The sequence below is a fragment of the Columba livia genome, chromosome 1 (genome assembly GCF_036013475.1).
Source record: "Columba livia isolate bColLiv1 breed racing homer chromosome 1, bColLiv1.pat.W.v2, whole genome shotgun sequence".
NCBI lineage: Eukaryota > Metazoa > Chordata > Aves > Columbiformes > Columbidae > Columba > Columba livia.
Window position 1 is genome coordinate 23,701,975 of NC_088602.1, and position 15,189 is coordinate 23,717,163.

Genomic DNA, 15,189 nt, shown 5'->3' on the forward strand with positions numbered 1-15,189 from the left:
GTGCTGGTTTTGGTGAAAACGCAGGTGAAGGGAGATTGCTGCCTTTCACCACCACCACCCTGAGCCAGCTCATCCTTCTAGCTATTTCTGTCTGTGCTTATCTATAGCATCATCCCCCTTGTGCCTGTGTACCTGCTAAGCATTCAAAACAGGCACTGCTGTGGCAGCTTCCTTCTTTCTCTCCAGCCTGGAGGATAAATGACAGGATTGCTTTTTTTAATTGTTTCTCTGCATCAAGAATTTACGGTGGGAAAGCTAAGCTGGAGGAATGCTTTCAGGAGCAGGTGGCTGTGTCGGCAGGTCCCCACTTGTTCTCAGCCCCTAGGGAGGTCCTGCAGCCTGGCCCTTGCTGGGCTCACTCACTGCCCTGTGCATCGGTGCTCTCTGTGAAAGTGATGGTTTCCTGGAGTGAGATGTGGCTTCAGGTAACGACAGCCAGAGTTTGGATGCGAGAGAGAAGACCTGGATCTGACTTGCTTGCAAGGGGACCCGGAACAGAAAGCTGAGTGCTTGGGTGAGTTCACAGCAGCTGGCTTGTCCAGTGCAGGACTCTACTCTTTATTATAGACAGAGTTATTAGATGTAAAAAATAATGGTATCAGAACTGCTAGCATCTATACACAATATACTGTCTGTATGCCGTATGTGTTGTTTCATTTAGTTTGGGCTGTGATGTAAACTGTGCTCTGTTTAGTACAGGTCACTGTGGTTTGTGACTTTGTTTCCAGCTGGGAATATCAGTGTTTGCATGTGGAGTCCTGCAAACACAGGCAGACCTGGAAAACTTACACACTGCTTTTGAGTCTCTGTTATAGCACCGGTTTGAGCCAGAAAATTTCACTCAGATTGGAAAATTAGAATTAAAGCACGCTGTCTGCTGCTTCAGTGTAAGACTTCAGAGGCACTGAAATATAGATAATGTGTATTTGTAACATACTGCTTCCAATCCTTAAAATACAAGGTGCAGACATAATGGGGTACAGTTTCAAAGCACCTTCCCTGCAGTTAATTTATTTGAGAGGTGTGAAAAGAGATTGAATGACCAGAATTTTCTTCTTTTAAATAATTGGGTTCTAAAGATGGAATTTGGTTTTTAACTTTTTTAATAGTCAAATTCTATTTCAATGTAGGGGTGTCAGGGCTCCCCAGATACCTTCTATCCCTCCATTGACTGAAACTGTCACTGTAGCATTTGAAATAAGACTTGGATTCAGACATCCTGTATCAATATATGTGTTTGTCAAATCTGTAATTTACATATGGATACTTATGGCAATACCTACGGTTTGAAATTTTGATGAGCAAGAAACATTGCAGTATGTGGAGTGTCTAAATAACTAAATTAATATATTGTTTCTTTCAGTGTTTGTAAAATACCTCTATTGATTTACAAAATTTAACTTTGAAACATTAATAGTTTTTTGCACTTCCACAACGGTATAAAGGTATTTGTAGTTGGCTTCTGCCCAAATGGAGCATTTGGGCTGAGACTGCTTTATCCTGCCAGCTATAGTCTTGGATGATGCTTCTGGCCAGAAGCAGAGTCCTCAGCTTTTTGGCTTAGTTTCCTACTGGGCTATGAAGATAAACCTGGCAGGTCTAAGGAAGAGTGTGTTTTACCCTAATTGTTGGACATTATCCACCTTCACTTGGGATGAGGCTGGCAGGTTTCTATGCATTTTAAGGGGTTTTCAAATCTGTAAGTAACGAAGTTCTATTATACTCTCAATCCATAAGTATTGGTTCTTAAACAGCCTTTGTCATGAATTGGTGAGAAAATCCTTTACAAATGGGATTGCTGCCACTACTGTCATTGCACACATTCAGGAATGATGGCACAGGAGGTGGGAGTTTTTGTCTCATTTTTGCCATCTAAAAGTTGAACTGGTCACTCGGACTCCTGCCACATCAAAAGGAGATGTGCCCAGTCCATCCCACTCCGGACGATTTTTGTCCCCTTTGAGTATGTGATGTCCATGCAGTTAAATTGCTTAATTCTCCTACACAGTCCCAGGTCCTGGTCCCCAGGATCAGATAGGCTGTGTGTCTTTGCTTAAAATGCTTGTGTTTTGGAGACAACTAATTATTTCCCACTGAGACAAAACCCTTGTTAGTTCTGAGGACAGATTACTGAAGAGGCTGATGCTGGAGGAGTTAAAGGTGACACCACACCAGGTCCCCATGTTGTATATGGTCCTCCAGTGCTGTCCTAGCAGAAGGGTTACCAAAAGTACGCACATGCCTATACCTTGCTCCAAGACATGCAATACAATCTTCATGCAGTTAAATGCTACTCTGGTGAGCTGCAACACAGACCTCACATTATATCACAGTTTTAAATGGAGAAAAAAATAAATTGCCATGTGACAGCTTGAGGTGTGGGTGAAGCACTTAATGTATGGATGTGACCAGGTGGATATAGACAGGGCTAGCTGGGTGCCTTTGGGACAAGAGATCTGTCTGTGGGGTGGGTGTCCTTGGCAGGGTAGATGCTGTTTCTGTTGGCCAGGGAAGTGCTTACCTGCTCAGTGTGACTGGATGCATTTCAGGCAGCTGACAGGTGGAGCAGATCTCACCTGTTGTGACTTGCACAACGTCACTCAGCAGTTGAGTGCCAAAGCTAGATGAAAAGCTAGTCTGGTGTGTTGCTCCCTAGGATATACCACCTCCCCAGCTCCTAAGCAAATCTGCTTTGTTTGTGCTTTTCTCATTCTCATGTGGTTTGTGAAAAACCTGGGTTAAACACCAGTGCCTTCATGCCCCACAGTGGGTCTGGGGGGGCAGTGCTTGGCACTGTGGCTATGTCAGGTTGTGAAACCAGCCATGCCTGCAGGATGAGAGGACAAAACCAAGGGAAAAATGGTTCTTTTCCTAGATTTTGCAAAACATAGCTAGGATCCTGTTGTGCAGCAAAGGCAGCAGGTGCCTGGCACTATCAGAGTAGTCATGGTGGCCTTAACTGATCCTTTACAAGCCGCTTAAACCATGCAACATTTGTGAACACTGCTACAGTGTGCTCCTTTGCATTCCAGTTCCTATGGAAACATGCTGTAAGAATGTCTAAAATAAGTACAGTGCTTTGAAAGTATTATTTTGATCTTTCCCCCAAAAATCTACTTTATCACCTTTCTAGCTGAATTTTTAATACATTTAAAAGATTGTTGTCATCTGGTAACAGTGTGCTACCTAGGTTACCCAGGTTTCTGTGTCTTGGAATCTGATGGATCGCAGGTTCTGATATGGAGAGCCATTCTCCCATCTTCCCTGTTCAATGGGGTGGCAGGTTGTGGGTGTGTCAAACATACATATATATATATATGTGTGTGTCTGTGTGTGTATATACACACTGAAGGAGGCTTGGCTCCAGCTCCCTCTCTTCCCCGTGTAGTGGATGAGACAGTGGTGTTTGCCACAACAGGTGAAGGCACAAGCTTATTCCCAGCTCCTTTTGGGATCATGGCGCAGTGTTGTCTGTGAGGGAGTGCAGGAGGCCACCTAGTCCAGCTGCCCCATTGAAGCAGAGCCCTGTTCACTGGTGGTGCAGGAGATGGTTATGAGCCAGATGGAGACATCCTGCAGGTGCCCTGTTCCCTGCAGAAGCATCAGTGCTGGAGCAGGCCATGGGCTTTTTGGTACAACTCTTGCAAAGGAAATTGCTTGTTCTCCCAAAAAGGATGCTCACGTTGGTAACTTCAAACAGGGCTGTGTCTTTAAAGTGCCTTTTTCCAGTGCTCTCATGGTTTCCTTGTAAAGCTATTGTCTCCCTTTGAGCAGTGTCCCTGACTTAGCTAATGTCTGAGATTTTCAAAGTAGCCATGTCCCATTTCAAAAGCCACTTCTGGTGGGAAAGCTTTAGGCCTAAATCCAGTAAAGGGCCAAAAAGCCTTATTTAAAACTAGGTGCTAATTTTTGCTCATTTTTAGGCTTCTGGTGTCTTGCAGTACCATGCCCTGGAACCCAGTGTTTCATGACGGGAGAAGAGCTGGATATGCATCTTTTGCATTTGAGGGGGAAGCAGGCACTTTAATTCCTGAATTGCTTTTCTGGATTTTTGGGCAGTGCCAGAACCCATAATAACTCTGTGTGCTGGATAGGTATTTCCCTCAGCATCTGCATTCTTCAAGCATCTTCTGGGCTGGGGAGCCACACACCTGCCATTTCTATAGAGCACTGCCAGATCCCAGAAGCAGAGGTAACAGCAAAATGAGGTTTGAAATAAAAGGGGGTTGACACTGAAGCAGTGTTTTTTCATGACCGCATATCCTAGTCAAAAGATATTACGAAGAGTCAAGATAGTATGGATCTAGCTGATGTTGTGCTTTAATATTAAACCATGCCTCAGCCACCTGAGAAACGTGGGCATCTGAATCCTATTCCAAACCATCAGGCCAAGTTCTGCCCACAGGGTTACATCTGCAGAGCCAGCACACAGCTTGCTGTGTAGTTGTGCACTGTGCTTTACATTGCTGCATGTTTAGTCTTTGCATGACATTTTACATGCTTTTGGTAAGCATAGTGGCAACATTGGGTCTGCTTTATTTTGGTGTGACACCAAAGATGAGTAGAAGAAACATGAATTTAATCTTATGGACAGAAGAAGGCTTTATAGACTGATTTCTGGGTTGCTATCATAGTGGAGTTGAACTACTCATTAACCAAGATGACAATTTAAAATATAAATGCTGGTCCAAAAAGAAAAAGTATTGTGAAACTTGCCATTTACATTTTATATCTGTGAAGATCCTTCCTTACTTGAATAAAAAGTGTTGGCTCCAGCACCGAAGTGAATACCAACAGAGATGAGAATTGTGAACTCCGGAGCAGTTGCAGATTATAGAGAGAAATTGCTCTGTTTTAACTAACATGGAAATGCAAGGCTGAGATTTTGGTTGCAAGGGCTCTTCTCAAACTGCTTCGAGGCTGGGCCACTGCAGATGTAGCCTTTCTAACCCAATTGATAAGTTCATGCATTTGCACAGTATGTAGGTCATTCACGTTTATCTTGAGCAGCCCAGAAATGAATGAAGTAAGACTTCAGAAGGGCCTTTTGACCCTTTCATTGTAGCAGATTTCTCTCTCCCACTCCTTCTTGTTCATCTATGCATTTTATGCTGAAAAAAAATCCCTAACAAGGTATCACTTGATATGCACAGGTAACTGACAAATGAAATGCTGAATAAACAGCTACACTGAGAGTAAGGGGCAGCTGAAGGGGCATATAATTGCAAGCATGAGGGACATGTACTCTGAAGCAGGGAATTATTTACACCTTTACTAAATCATTGCACATTTGTTTAGCAGTCATGGGAATTTTGGAAATACATTAAATTTGAGAAGGGAAATATTGCAATGATAAGATAATTATTGAGGCATATGCCATAGATAATATTAAATCCTGACCATAGTCATATAATTGTTGAATTATCATAAGAGAAAAATTATAAGTTATCTTGAAAGTAAAGGACTTCAATAGAGGAAAATAATAGAATATTAAAACGATAAGTTATTTTAAAAGGTGACATGTACAGTATTATTGATTTTTGTCCTTGTATTGAAATATTTCATAGTCTCCTAGTCTTGCCTGCCACACTAAATAAATTTTCTTGGTCTCCAGTGATGTCAGACATACTGGACATGGCATGAATGGTAATGGCAGATGGTCATACATCGAATTGAGATGTTGTGTCTACTGGTTTCCACAGGAATTCACATTAAGTTTGGTTGTAACTAATGATCTGTGAATACAAAAATCAGTTGAATTTGGTGGTAGTACTGGACTGGCAGGTATTGCAAGCTCTGCTGATGACAGAGAGAAGTATATAGCTGGGGAGCTAGAAATACTTGATTTCCTATCTGTAAGGCTCAATACAAATATAAACAGAAATATATGTGGAGAATGATCTGAAAATACATAAACAGTAACTCTAGGAAAGAAAAGAGGTTCAAATCATAAGCCTGTAGTGCAATCTCTTAATACTGGAAAAGGATTAAATCCTCGACTGTGCCAAACACTGGCAAACAGCACTATTCATTCAAGATATCTGTGAACGGAGCAGCCAGACCTTGTGTCTCTCCTGGCACAAGTGTCCTGAGATCCCTGCCAGCACTGAGGGTTCAGTGAGGGGCAGTGACTGGCCCGTCACTGCAGTGAGCTGCCACACATACCTCTGTCTGCAGCAACTCGCCTCATTCTGCATCTTACACTCATCCCTATGGTCAGTCTTAGCCCCTGATGGTGTTCAACAGAGATAAAAATGGAATTAATTAATGAGGAAGAAATTTTTTACAATGAGGGTGGTAAAACACTGGTACTGGTTGCCCAGAGAAGTGGTAGATGCCCTAGCCCTGGAAACTTTCAAGGCCAGGCTGGACAGGGCTCTCAGAAACCTGATCTAGTTGAAGATGTCCCTGCCCATTGCGGGGAGGTTGGACTAGATGAGCTTTGAAGATCCCTTCCAACTCAAGCTATTCTATAATTCTATGAATTAAGTATATGCAGACCAGGCAGACAACCATGGTATGTGTGGGCTGAAGCTGAACAGAGACATTCAATTTGGCAAAACAGGTCCTAGCCAGTTTTACACCAGGTATCTGGGGCAGTGGGTTGAGTTGCTCTCTCTCTACATATCACAGAATCACAGGATGTTAGGGATTGGAAGGGACCTCAAAAGATCATCTAGTCCAATCCCCCTGCCGGAGCAGGAACACCCTGATGAGGTTACACAGGAATGTGTCCAGGTGGGTTTTGAATGCCTCCAGAGAAGGAGACTCCACAACCTCCCTGGTGTCACGGTCTGTTTGGCGATGGACTTGTGATGGTTCTTTTACCTTGATCTCAGAGTACAAAATGCCGAGGGGTTACAATTCAATCAAGCAGTGTTACTTTATTAATTTGCCTGTAAAGCAGCACATGATAGAGAGAGAGAGTAAGAAAAGGGAAAAGAAACGGGGAAAAGTAAAGGTAAAGATGAGAAATTAGGTTGCGTTTATCACCAGTTGAGTTCCAAAGGTGTCCCTCTGGTCTCCGGTCCCGTGGAGTCCTGCCGGTTCTCCGTCATGATTCAGGATTCTCTGGCAGGAAGATCTTCAATGGTGTCCATTCTGGAGTCACCTTTTGTGCTTCTTCACCCCCCCCTTGCTCCCATTGTTTTAGGCCAGTCTCCGCCTAGACTTCACAACCCAGGCTCATACTGCGCAGGCTCGAGAGGTTCATGCTTTCATTTGCCAACACTTAAGTGTCCAGCTTTCAGGGGTCTTTCTCGGGTCCATTGAGTGACCTCAGGACCTTTGGTGAGCTTCTGGGCATGCTCCTTTTCGTTGGCCATTGTTTGAGGGAACAGGTGAGCGATATGTGTAACTGAGGCTGCAGATGAGAACACATTCTTCTGGACGGCGGCTACTGTTTCTGGGTCAAAGAGACCCTCATAACAATAGCTTTCAGGAGTCGGAGGCTGGTTTGGCTGGAGAAGCAGGCGAAGTCCACACAACAGCCATGGTTAGCAGGAGCCACCCCATATCGGAGAAACAGTGCAACACAATGCTTCTCCTTGGGCCTCTATCCAAGTCATTGTCCATGGGTTCTTTTGGTCTCAGCTTCAGTTCTCTAAGATTTTGATGGCAATGTTCAGGCAAATACTGCTCCATCTTCAGACCGACTCTCACACCTGGGCAGCCTGTTCCAGTGTTCTGTTACCCTCACTGAGAAGAAGTTTCTTCTCAAATTTAAGTGGAACCTCTTGTGTTCCAATTTGAACCCATTACCCCTTATCCCACCACTGGTTGTCACTGAGAAGAGCCTGGCTCCATCCTCATAACACTCACCCTTTATATATTTATAAACATTAATAAGGTCACCCCTCAGTCTCCTCCAAACTAAAGAGCCCCAGCTCCCTCAGCCTTTCTTCATAAGGGAGATGCTCCACTCCCTTAATCATCATTGTTGCCCTATGCTGGACTCTCTCCAGCAGTTCCCTGTCCTTCTTGAACTGAGGGGCCCAGAACTGGACACAATATTCCAGGTGTGGTCTCACCAGGGCAGAGTAGAGGGGAAGGAGAACCTCTCTTTACCTACTAACCACCTCCCTTCTAATACACCCCAGGATGTCATTGACCTTCCTGGCCACAAGGGCACAGTGCTGGCTCATGGCTGTCCTGTTGTCCACCAGGACCCCCAGGTCCCTTTCCCCTACACTGCTCTCTAATTGGTCATTCCCCAACTTATACTGGAACCTGGGGTTGTTCCTACCCAGATGTAAGACTCTACACTTTCCCTTGTTATATTTCATTCAATTTTTCCCCGCTCAACTCTCCAGCCTGTCCAGGTCTCACTGGATGGCAGCACAGCCTTCTGGCGTGTCAGCCACTCCTCCCAGCTTGGTGTCATCAGCAAACTTGCTGACAGTGCACTCTATTCCCTCATCCAAGACATGGATGAATATGTTGAATAATACTGGTCCCAGTACCAGCCCTTGAGGGACTCCACTAGATAGAGGCCTCCAATTAGACTCTGCCCCACTGACCACAACTCTCTGGCTTCTTCCCTTCAGACAGTTCACAGTCCACCTCACTAACCGATCATCCAGACCGCACTCCCTCAATTTAGCTGTAAGGATGCTGTTGGAGACTGTGTCAAAAGCCTGCAGTTCTCTGTTGGTGGTAGACCTAAGACCCCTGTAGAACTAAAATCTCTGGATAAAACTGAGTGTTTAACTTTTAGGTGGCAAAGGCTGATTCTAACATGGGTATGCCTTAGGGAAATAGGAAGAACATGCCAAATTTTCCACGTGGCATGCGATTCCTGAAAGGTCTGGTGGCCATTCACAAGGTCTGAACTTTCTTCAAAATAGCTCACTGTAGTAACTTATTTCTGGCATGTTTTAAGATGTAGACAACTACATTCCTGCTTTTCCAAAATGCCATAGATTTTTTTAATAAATAATCTTTTTCTTTGTGCAGTGTTGCAGTGCAAAGAAAGGGCAGAGCACAGGAGAAGTGTGAGCAGAAGGGTGCCACCATGGAGTCCTGGAGTCCTGTTAAGATAGATGGGAAGGAAACAACAGGAAAGGAAAAGCGAACACTGAAACATGAGTCACTTAGGTCACGTTAGTTCAACTGGGTAAGCAGAAGGACAGCAGTCAATACAGATTTTGATGTCGGAATTAATTTTACTGATCCATACACTTTGCCAAATCAAATAACTATATGCCTTCAAATATTAACACTTTTGTACTTAATTTATCTGTCCCTGATAAGGATCAGAGTGATGATAGATTGTAATTTCCACTTTAACTTCAAATCTGTGTTTTCTCAGTTAAAACATGACTTACTTTTTGTTGTTTCAGAAAATGCTTTTAGGCATACATAATGTGTGTGAATTCTCCCTCTCCTTTCCCAGCCACGAAGAGCAGGGGTTTGCGTAGATGCCCCAGGGAATCACATTTTAGCGCATCGTTGTGTTTGAAATTCCAGATTTCTTAAAGTGAACACACAGCCTATTCTCTCTTTAACAATGTAAGATTATTTTTTTTTTTTTTTTTTTTTTTTTTTTTTATAGTAGAAGGACGGGTGCTTACAAGAAAGGAAGGGTTTTCAGTAAGCAAAGCACTAAACTGAACATCAGGAGGCCATTAGCACTTCCCTCATTCTGTTATTTATCTGTCTGGTGACCTGGGATGAAGCATTTCACTGCTCTGTTTCTTCCACATGACTTTGGGTTTTCCTTTCACTTTGTTTTATCTTGTCCTAAGATAAACTCCTTGAGGTAGTGTCCGTTTCTTACTGTGTGTTTGTATAAAACCTACAACACTTGACTGTCTACCTGAAAATGTGGGCATATTTGGCAACAAAAAAGAGTAGAAGATGAATGTCTCAAGGGGTTAAACATAAGCAGTTGCGATAAGAAAATATTTTTTTCAGTTTGACCTAAAATGCCTGGCTTATTTTCTAGAAGAAAGCTTTGTTTTCTAGTAGCAGGAGTACCTTGGATATAATCCACAAGAACTCAGCCAGAGAGGAATAGAGTTGCTAAGAAATACCTGTTTTGCTGAGCTGAGGTTCTTTGTGTTAATGTAATCTCTAATTTCCCATTGATCCCTCAGAAATAGTGGTTTTCTAATAGGCATATTTAGTGTGTGTTGCTTTACATGTCCACAGGTATCAAATGTAATTTTGGACTTGCACTGTCTGGGCTTTGTCCCCTGGTAGGCCCATGTCCCGGAGCTGGGACCAAGACACACCTTCTGGAAATCTCCCCCCGTCCCTCTTCTCTTTGGCGTGGCTGAGAGCAGTTACAGAGAGCAGAGATTTGAGGACTGCAAGAAGGAAATGGGGCCACTTCTGCATCCAGACTGGAGAGGCTGTGAGGGACCACAGTGACAATTTTTACCTTCTTTTGTTTCTCTCTGCCTCTGGAAAGTGCATATCAGGATTTTTTTGATGGTGCTATGTTTTTCAGAGCCCTGCAAACACTTTTGTAAGCATTAGTACAGCATTCTTGCATGAGGGGAGAACCAACCTGTGGTGTAGGCCAGTTTACAGGAGTATCTTGCTTCAATCAAATCTCAGTGATTTCCTTAAATCCAGTTGATAAAGCAACACCCAAACTACCCTTAGATCTCCAAAGCACCCATCCACTTATCTGATTATGCCCAGTCCAAGCACCACAAAGACTTAAAAACAAAAAACAAACAAACAAATGATAAATTAATTCCTCTGGCCTTCTTTCTTCTCCAAGGATGTTTAAGCTCGAAGTTCTGTCACTGTTAATGAAAAACAGGTTGTCTTCATTTGTAAAATTATGAGAATCTTTTAAGCTCACTGGCTCTTTTTGCAGTCAATGGGATATTTTTGCTTTGGAATCCAGCTGGAAGAGGATCAGCTCTCCTGCCCCTGGGAAATGTACCTTTAAATTGTCCTGCATCCTACTTCATTAATTGATGCATTCTACACTAGGCTGTGACATTTTCATTTGCGAAGCTGTTTATTAATTCCAACACTGAATAATTAAAAAGAAAAAAAAGCACAGGGAAAATGTATAATTGAAGACCATCACAGAAGCTGTATATACAACAAAGCATGCAGATCATGGGGTGAACTGCAAAGATAAATGAAGAGCTCCATAAAAGCCAACATAATCCAGAAGCTGTATCCCAAATTATGCATGTATAGTGGTTTTTGATGAGTGCTGCGATACCCTCATCAAGTGCTTGTTTTGTACTTTTAACTACAGAATTTAGTGTGGAGAAACAGGCTGACATAGCAAAGCAGCATTGTTAACCTGCTTTCCACTGTAAGATGGGATGAATGTGGGACAGCATGTTCTCTTAAAATGATTATTTTTTAAAATGCCATCTATACAGATACATCATGCAGTGGTATCCCACTGTATTTCTGCAGGGAAATTAAATAATAACAAAAGAAAAGGAAAAAAGTGCATTCTGAGGGGCTGCAAGGAAGCAGAAATTTGTGGGCTAGTTGCCAAGAGCCATCACTCCATGTTTGTGGGAGAACAGCAAGCATTTTACTCTATCTTCTTCCCTAGTGTTTCACTTTTCAAAAAAATACAAAGCCACAGAAATACATTTTAATCTTTTGCTTCTCTGAATTGCACCTTATATTTTCCTCCTAGGTTTGCAGAGAAAACAGGATTCACAAACTTTGATAGTGGAACAGATCAGATAGATCTGTTTTCTTCTGATTTGTAATGAAATGACATGATGTGCTATGGCAAAAACACAGAGTAAAATTAAGACTACACAGCCCTCAGGAAGTATTAAGATTTAATAACAAGACTGAAATCTGATGTGCCATTCCCAGCCCAGTTGAGCTTTACAGCATGGCATTTAGATGCTATTGTACATGTGCCTCAAAATGAGTCTCTGCTTGGTTATGCAAATTATTCTTTTATCAAGGAACCACTATGTGCTACAAAATTAAAACTGGGAGGAAAAATAACCACTGTGGGGTAATATACAATAAATCCACTGAAGCTGCTGGCTCTGGTGAGGTAATGTCTTGTCCCGCTATGGGTGGAACATTTCTCTATCGAATCATTACCGTTTTGCTCACAAACATCCTACTGCTTGAACCGCCATGGGAAGAAGAGTAATGTCAAGCAGATATCAGGTTTTCCCAGTAGGAGCATCCTGCTGGGAAATGGGGTGCACTGGCGTGATGGTCTGAAAAGCTCAGCTGCGGCAGCTCTCTGTAATTACTATTCCCTTCTGATTTCTCTGCTGAATGCACAAAACTGCTTCTAACAAACAGATCTGAGAACAAAATCCTTGACTTGTCACCAGTGTAATACTCTGCATGCTAAGCTGAGGTTTGTGACTAGTTTGCCTTTGTTTCTTGTGACCAGTATTTTTTTTATACAGTCTCTCATCTCCTGTTATCATTCCAAAGCCTGACAATGAGAGCAAATGCTTCTGTTTTAATTGATGATGTTTAATTTTTCATGATCAGTGCAGTTTAGTGCCTCCCCAGGTAGGAGGCTCGGACGCTAATTAGCAAGGAAATGTTTTCTGCCTTCACAGGACACATGTGCTCTCTGCATTTCAGTTCTGTTAAACAGCTGAGCTGACTGGGGTCAGTGATGGCTACTGCTGGCTGCACTGAGCAGCCTTTAACTCCTATTGCTGCTTGAAGAAAATACTGCTCAGTTTTCTCTCCTGCCCCACACAGCTGCAACAGAAAGTTGGTGGTTTTGTGTTTGTGGTGTTTTGAAGGAGACTCGTAGTCCTGCGTGGAAGCTGGTAAGATTCACATCCCAGAGAAGGGTGCTGTGTTTGTGTGGTGTGAACAAAGGGCAGGCTGGGTTTGGTTCTTGTGTGTATTTTTCAGTGATGAGGAGTTTGGTCCTTTTAATATTAGATGGCAATTGGCTATAGATCTACAGCAAAAAACATATTAGACGCTCTATGATGTATTTAAAGTTTTGTTTGTTGTTTTTTTGTGGTTTTTTGTTGTTGTTGTTTGTTTTTTATATAGTTTTAAATTATTGCCACTTAAGATTTATTTTCTATGACTGTGTTGGTAAGGTTTATCTTACTGACATTTTCTTGGTGAGCTTGTATCAAGGCAACTAGATAGCACAACAGTTATTATATCCCACTTAAAGTCTGTTATATGGAGTATGCAGGGCATTGCTTATAGGAGATTGTTTTGAATGTATACTTACTCTTTGCATAATTTCCTGAGCTGTTCTTTAAACTCACCATTTGTTCCTGAACAACAAGTCACACAGAATTCTGTTCTCTTTGATCCTGTATTGTTTGCCAGGAGGATTTTCAGCAGCAGTGTTTTTCAGTGTACTGTACACAGAGAGTAGACCATTAATAAAGAAGTGTAAGTTAAGGAATTAGAAGTATAAATTCATTATTTTATTTTTTTTGTCTGTTTGTGCTGAAGAGAGGTGGCTTAAATATATTAACACAGCAAAACCTCCTCTATGATAAAGTAGAAGGAAAAGTGGAATATTATGCACACTATACCCTTTAATACCATAGACGGAAGAGGCTGCTGCAGAGCTTGAACCTGCCCAGGCTACTCCAGTGTTTTCCAACGAAGGAAATTCCAGTTTCGGAGAAGGGGGCTCAGCAAATGGAAGCAGCCCTGGCAGAAACTGGGCACAGATCTTGCTTTCCAGGGTATGCAGCAAGGTGCTCTAATATATTTATTCCCACTGCTGGAGAAGGGATAGGTCCTGTGCCAGCAGGGGCTCCTGTGGCCTTGGTGCCTGTGAGGCATGGGGTGTAGGTTTGACTTTCCAGGGGGCTTTTGACACATCCTACACCTCAGGGAAGCAAGGGGGAGATCTTCAGCAGTGACCTGGCTGGGGCGGATGAGCCCTATGAGGATGGTTTGACCTGGGGAGCACTGCACGGTTCCTTTTTTCTGAGTGCTGCAGAGCAGATCCCGTGAAAACATTAGGGTGTACATGCCTTCCCACAGAGGGTGGAAGGTTTTCAGAGATGCTCTAATCAAGTTTGAGTGATTCTTATTTTGGAAAACAGGAGTTTAACCTCAGGGCTTGAGCCTAGGGCTGGGATTGCTCACAGTAGAGATCCCTAAAACCATAGCAAATCCTAAAGCTGTGCCTTAAGCACAGTTAGGAATTTTAGGTCCTGAGCAAAAATAGCAAATCAGACCCTTAGGACCTAGATGAGGCCCTAAAGGGTATAGAGAGCTGTGAGGTTTGTGTCCCTGCTGGCCTCATGTGGCAGGTCAGTATATATTGGACAGCCCAGTTTCTCAACACTCAAGAGAACAGGGTTATGAGCACTCAAGAAAATGTTTACCAAAACATGTGTTGCATGGGGTGCTGTTGGTTGGGGCTGTTGGTCAGGGCTTCTTGGATCACTATCCTCTTGAATACTGGTGCTAAATTTCACTTACTCCACATTCAGGTGCCTATTCATGCTCTTACAGGTCTTACCATGGGTTTCTAAATAAAGTAATCTGATCTAAAAATGTCTCATCTTTCTCTGCAAAATTATGGAGAGCTTGTTAAAGTCTTGCAATATTTCAGATTCCTTTACCAGCATGGGAAACTTGAACAAAAATTACTTTTTTTTGGCCATGCTTTTATTAAAAATAATTGGAGTGGCTCAATATATTTGGCTTTCTGAAGTACTACAGTTCACTTATTTTAGTGTGAAGTTGGGGACAGTAATTGCATGCTGTCAAATCAAGGTGCTGTGTGTGTATTTGAACAGGACGATACAAATCCTGGCTAAAGAAAAACTTGGCTCTACATGTGGTGAGATTTTAGCATTTACTTTCAGATTTTGGATGAGTATACAGGTTGGATGAGCTAAAGAAACAGTCAACCCTTTTTTGCCTTTCACAATTTTTGTGTTAATTCTCTTTCTTAAAATAAATGAGAAAAGTCAGCTAAGAGCTCACCTGTGTCAGTGAATGGCTATGGACTGTCACTTTGAGCAGATCTTGAATTTTTCTGCAAGTTCTGCAGCATTTGGTGCAGTCTGTCCCGCAGCCAGACTTGCATATGAAGCTCCCAGCTTCTACTGTTGACAGAAACCAAGAGTCTAGTCCTCCTGGTAAAGAAATTGAAAGTATAATTCATAGGCACCCAAGGAGAGAGTGGTTAAAAAAAGGCTTATAGTGTGGTACGAAAAATGAGTAAAATCTCATTTTTAAGCTAGGTTGTGATATTAGCACTTTGTTGAT

General features: G+C 42.6%; 1 protein-coding gene across 6 annotated transcripts in view; it reads left to right on the forward strand.

The window, feature by feature from the left end:
• The window catches only part of MTUS2 (microtubule associated scaffold protein 2), a 304,448-nt gene that overhangs the window by 29,722 nt on the left and 259,537 nt on the right, over nt 1-15,189 (forward strand). The window contains exon 3 of one of the 6 annotated variants that reach the window (XM_065050968.1): nt 8,956-9,115. The exons of 3 other annotated variants lie outside the window; for them this stretch is intronic. The gene's annotated coding sequence lies outside the window, so the exon portion shown is untranslated. Of the gene's footprint in view, nt 1-7; nt 515-8,955; nt 9,116-12,547; nt 12,753-15,189 lie in introns of those variants that run through there. 2 more of the 6 variants (XM_065050961.1, XM_021286190.2) reach the window with 2 other exon arrangements.